Consider the following 6,447-nt stretch of genomic DNA (forward strand, 5'->3'; position numbering starts at 1 on the left):
GCACAGGCAGCAGTCTGACAGTGCTGAACAATGTGCTGCTCTGTCACCTCCTTGGCATTTTTGTCAGCTATCATCACGATTAATTCAGCAGAGCTGAGGAAAACAACTCAGAACTGGAAAGGTAGGAGATGTTTAATTCCTCCCTTTGTAAACTGCTGAAGTAATTGTATGTACCATATGTGCCTATTTGTAGGATGCTGGATGAAAAATGAAACCATGGACAAATTGGTTCAGTTAAGATATGAGGACCACGTTAAGAAGCTGGTACAGAAAAGTTTCACTTAATAAAGAATGCTAACGTATACAGTACGTGGAACTCATTTTAATGCAAAACAAAGTAAAAATGGATCCAATCCATACCTCCATTTCATAATGAATACTGAGGTTAAAAACCTGATTGTAACTGATCCCAGAAGCAGAGCCAAATTTACCCAGCACATCATCTCAGCTAAAAATCTGCCTATTTACTGTAACTGTACTAAGCAAGAACCCAGCACGTTTCCAGGTCTACCTGGAAGCCAAGAGCACTTCTTTAGGAAACAAACTGCAAATCAGATCAAAAAAATCCTACAGAAACAGCCAGCAGCAGCAGGCTTCGTGCCTGCTAACAGCACCTAATGCTGAGGCCTGCTGCAGCCAAACCTTCATTACAGAAGCAAAATTTGCACTGAAATTTCAAGTTTAACACAGCATATCTGAAGTCAAACCCTGAACACGTGCAAGTAGTTGCACACACCGGAAAAGCAATAGTGATAAATGACGCTGGCATCCTCAGGATCAAGCACAGGCATGAGAACACACCTCGGGACATACTAGCAAGGGGTGGAAAAAGGCTTTCACACAAAGCACCACTCAAAGCAATTTATACTGCTCAGGATTCTGTATGCCTTGAGTCTACCTTCTTTGTAAGACTGTAGACTTTGCTACCAAACGCAGCAACTAAGCCAGCAAGGGTTTCTCACCTGCTTTAATTCACTCTGCCCCACTCTCCAGCCTGCCCCAGGACAGCAGGCCAGCCCACAGCAGCAGGACGAGCAGCAGCACTGCCTGCCTGCAGGAGGGACAGCCATCCTGCCCCTCTTCCCTTACCAGTTAGCTTGGCCTCTCCCAAACTTGCTTCAATGGGATTAACCAATTAAGGTCTCCCATCTTCACAAAATTGGGCTTTCAATAAAAAAAGCAACAGCACAACACTGCACGTTTCTAAGCCTGGGGGACAAACAACTAAGTGTACATGACAAACAGTACAGAGCACACCCACAAAAGACAGTGCTGTGAGAAAGGCAGAGCACGGCCCACACGAAGGAAGCATCATTAGGGCACAGCCAACTCCAAGGCAGCATGTGACTGTAAGCTGTCAGCACAGTAGTTGCTATGCGACAACAGTCCCTCTGCTGAAGGAAGATGCTCTTCTTCCAGGAGCAGTCGTGGAAATGGCAGTTCTGCACCAATAGCTACAGCTATTTCCAGCACCAATCTAGATGACAGCAGTCACTTACACTGCCTCTTGAACAGCCCCAAATTACACGATCAGGAATCACAGGGTTACCCCACAACACCACATCAGAACAGAGCACCTTCACAACACCGATGAACGGCCAGGCCCAGCTCTGCTCCCCTGCTACTCCTGCAGTGTGTGTTAAACAACACCACGTCTATTTGATTGTGCTATCCATAGATATTAATGTAACAATGAAAAATACAGCAAATTAGTGTTGCATTACAAGTATGAGTTTAAAAGCTACCTTGACTTTCCTGCACAACGCTGTCATCTTCTTCTGTGCTGTTAACTTGTAAAGAACCAGGTAGGCATGGAGAACGCTTTCCAAGTCAGATTCAGGCTGCTATCTTTTCTCACTAAGGGTCTTTCCAACATTTGTTTACTCATTATTACTCGTTATTGATATCTGCAGGTGTGCTGCACCACACCAATATGGAAAAGTGAGTCTAGGAAGGCCCACAGGAGACAGGCAGAAACAACACAGCCCTGCTGCAAGCAATTGTAGATGTACCCCTCGCGTAACCCAGGCAGGATGACAACACAGATGCTCAGCATGCATTACAACTCCTCTGTTTCACCAAAAAAACCTTCAAGAGCTAACTCCATCCATCTCCACGCTGCAGTCACCCCAAGTGTTTCTGCTATGCTCCATTCAACAGCCGAGCCAAAAACAGTACCATTTTTGAGAGTGGTACTGCAGAAAATTCAGCAGAAATGTGTACAGCATTTAGCTGTGCAATGCCACATTACAAGAGACTTCAAAACGTATTAGGATTGCTTCACATTACCTCTAACCTTCAACCGAAGCACAACAGAAGCAGACAAACTTAACCAAACTTTGAAGGACCTTGCATTTCAGACTGCTTTCTGAAAGGTAGCAAGGTGAATTTGCAGGGCTCCATTTTCCAATCAGCCATTTGATTTGAGTGGCCATTACCAATACCACAGGAGAAACATTCAAGGCTCGGATGACTTGCATTGACTTGATGCCCTCAGCACTATGCCAGCCTCGGGAAACATAAAACTGTTTGCAAATGTCCAAATTAATTCAAATGGTTCCTTCATTGAGCAAATCGCTAAGAGCAGACATAGGCAGAGGTCAGGCAGGATCCTAGTTTACATATGAACATCTCAGCTTTCAGATTTCTAGTACAAAGCCAAAGTCTGAAAGCGTTAAAAATCACCTTGAACAAAACATGGAGAACTCTGCCACCTGAAGGGAGCTCTCCCAGAAGCCGCCCCGACTTGGTATGCTGCTATCCTTGTCTTGGGGAAGGCAAAGTCTGCATACCCAACAGAAGTAACCTTTGGTATGGATATGACAGACACATCTCTACACAAAAGCACTTCGTCACCTTACTTAATTTTCCCTTCTTCCTTACAACTGCAGAAAATCCCAACAGTCACAGTCCCAAGAACAACTCCACAGACCTCACAGAGCAGCTGCCCGAGTTACGGGCACGCCCTGAACTTCATCTTTCTGAATACAAGAGGCAGCAATTAGCAGTTTGGCAGCAAGAGATTATTTCCTGCCTAAAGCCGAGCTGCCCTCAATCGGACTCACCCTTGGACAAAAAGGAGAGGACAGTTCTCAGCAGTAGTGAAAAAACCCACGTGCAAGTTACTCAGTTACTGCATCCTTCCAGACCGAAACTGAAACACTTCGCCCCTCTGCACCGAACTCGGACACCACCATCCCTGCTTTTATCCCACAGCACTGTTGTTGAAGTCCCCCGTGAGGAATGTGGGCAGGATGAAAGACCAGGACATGAGCACAGACATTTCTTGGCAAAAATCACCACCTCTTCCTCTAAGCTAATCAGCAGAGACGAGGATAACAAAGACAGCATTTCCTGCTGACCTTTCCCCAGGAGGCAACCAAATCTTTGCCCTCCCTCCTAAAGCCAGTTTCACAGCTACAGGTGTCCTGTGGACACGTCACCCAGAAATCATCGTGTCCCATGCATACGTTAAGAAATATCTGCTTCATTTCACAACCAGATACGGAACTACCAGCAACCCTTGGCAGACAGTCTCAGTGCTCTCATCTGCCCCCTAAAGACCAGAAGCCTCTCTTAATTACCACCTCAACCAACACCTTTTCTGTTTCATCCCATGCTCCTCCTAAGTACTTTTACACTGTGCTTCAAGTGAGTTTCTACACTGCAGCCAAGACTGGCAGAGGTTACGCTTCCCCAGATATTCCTGCCTTGGGATACACTGCATATCCACGAAATCCAGCATCCTCCAAACAGCACAGCTCCAATCTTCACCCTGCATCTGAAGGCTTTGCCTGGCCCACCTGAGCACTGCCTGCTCAGGTATCAACCTGTAAAACCAGGAGCTCAGGTCCGGCTTCACACTGCTGCCCAACAGATCTTCCCACTGGTGTCAAAGGATCACCCACAAAACAGCACACTGCTCTGCTGCTATAAGGAGAGGAACACCCAGTGTTCAGAGACAAAGGCTGGCCTGAAGTGCACTGCTAAATTTCCCAACCTGCAAAAAGATCTTGCTTAAGGTAAAAAAACAGCTCAGCTCAATAATAATGAGCACTGTGCTTTGTGGCAATGTTTCTGGAAAATCTGGGTAACTAATTATACTGCAAAGGTAATACATGATCCTTAAGTGCATATATACATACATAAACACATGCATGTATACATTTATATTGGCACTACTGCTGCTAGATGTTGGCTTTCACAAATACTGCCCAACACACTACGACCTCATGTGCTATACCTTCCCTCCAACTGAGAGGCACAAGAGCTGCAGATGTGTGAGTTGGTTTCTTTTTTTTTTTTCCCAAAACAAAGCAGACCACAGCTATTTAAAGCATGATTACTTATCATGGTATCTCAAACCATCACAAGTTCCTGTGGCCTGGAAGCCAAGCTATCAGTATCTCTTCCCCCCATCACTATTGTGACATACGGTGTTTGAAGAGACAAATTACTTTTAATCCATCCAAAAGGAATTCGTACACACAACCCTTATTGGTGTATTTTCGGGAATCTTGATCTTAAAGTTGATGCATTTCCATCTCTCAAGAAGGACCTGAATAAGGTACATGGGAAAGAAGGCAAGCTTTGCTTCAAGAGCTCCCTCACCCCTATTTCTCATCCCCACTCACAGCTGAGGAATCTCTAAGAAGAAGAATCGCCCATGGGATAAATGTCTGACTTGTGAGAACAGGATCCACTCTGCTGGAAGCCAATACCTCAAAGCCCACTATCCAACTTTCCTATCATCCTCATAACAGAGAAATCTCAGGGTACAAAAGTAGCCGTGAAATGCTTCACATCATTCATCCACATCAACCAGCGTGACATGCTTCAAACACCTCCAACCATAACAACGTGTCTGTAAGATGTTTCCAGTACCACCAGTGTTGTTCAAGTCCTTTCATAACTGCAGTACAATGAAATCACAGCAACAGAAGTGATGAAGCTATTGCAAATCATATCCAGCACCATAGCAAGCTCCAGATACTAGATACACTCACTAAATAGCTAAGCAGGTCCAAAGCAAAATCTCAGACACCTTTGGCACTCCACACACTGCATTTCTAAAGCAGAATCAGAGTGCTAGGACTAGATTAGAGAACAAAGATTTGGACAGCCTATGTTCTGCATGCTAAGCCACGCACAGTGACAGAAACCACCCAATGGCAACGTACAGAAAGCGACCACTATCCAGACTTGCCTCACACTTGTTCAGCAACCTCCTAAAATATAACCTTGCCTTTGGTGCTTTTCAGATGGAATGCTGGGTTGGGCTCCAAAACTCAAACAGCTTTCTCAAACAGACAGAATCTGCAGTACCATGGGCACTACTGACTGACCCTTCCAACAGATGACCACAACACTACAGAGAAACTTCTGGTCAGTGCCCCTCCAACACACTGCAGCCGTACCTGAGGAATTAAGTGCAGCCAGGTACCCAGGATGTGAGAAACAGCCTGGGGAAGGGGCTGCCCCCTTGGAGGACTGCATTAGCTGCAGCCAACTGCAGACCCTTAAAGGCAGAGACAGCAGGCCCAGCCTGTGAACAAAGCCTCAGTGGGACACTGCTGCAGGCCAAGAGTCAGGGCTGGCTTCTCACCTCAGTCACAAAGTCACAGAGAGAAACAAAAGAGAAAAGGCAACTTAGCAGCCCTAGCTGTACAATTAGTAGGTACCTGGATCAGAAGCTAGGACGAAAGATAAAAGGGTAAGTAAACACATTTAGTTCTTGAAAGTGAGAAGAAAGGTGAGATGAACAGAACACTCCCAACAACACTGGATCATGATTAAAACCCCTCATACAATCAAGATTTTTCTCAACGTGATGTGATCAGACTCCACCTCTCTCACGCTTAGAAATTTGCTCCTCTCTGCACACACAGCAGTCACACAGGACCAAACCACAGGCTACAAGCAGGCCTCGCTCTGACACTGCTCCCAGTAAAGCAGTAAGCCAAAGCTGCTCTAAAGCAACGCTTCCCAGGACTATGTCCAAACTGAAGAACTCATCTCGGTAATTAAAAAAGTGACGATCTCAAAGTTGCCATCTGCAGCCATTTGACCACACCAGTCAGAGCTGCACAAACATCTAGATGCCTCTGGATACCTCACATCAACTCCTAAGCATCTTTCCCTGGATCTTCCACAAGGATTCACTGCCGGGGCATCCGGCTGCTGCAGGAGCGCAGCCCCAGCACTGAGGCTGTCAGTGCAAAGCAAGGAAGCAGGCAGGCCCCAGCTGCCTCCATCCAGCTGAACAGACTGTGCAACATCACAAATATAAATCTGAACACACCCGTGAAAAATGCTACCACCTATTCAAGTTTTACAGGAAAATAAGAACACTTCTGAGCCCCTGTTCCTTTGCATTTGCAAGGGCTTCATACAGCAGAGAGATGACAGAAGTGCTTCCTCTGATATTAATGTGCATACCCTCGATTC

This window comes from Cyrtonyx montezumae, unplaced genomic scaffold (genome assembly GCF_038088225.1).
Source record: "Cyrtonyx montezumae isolate F1298 unplaced genomic scaffold, pur_monq_1.0 scaffold_16, whole genome shotgun sequence".
Lineage (NCBI taxonomy): Eukaryota > Metazoa > Chordata > Aves > Galliformes > Odontophoridae > Cyrtonyx > Cyrtonyx montezumae.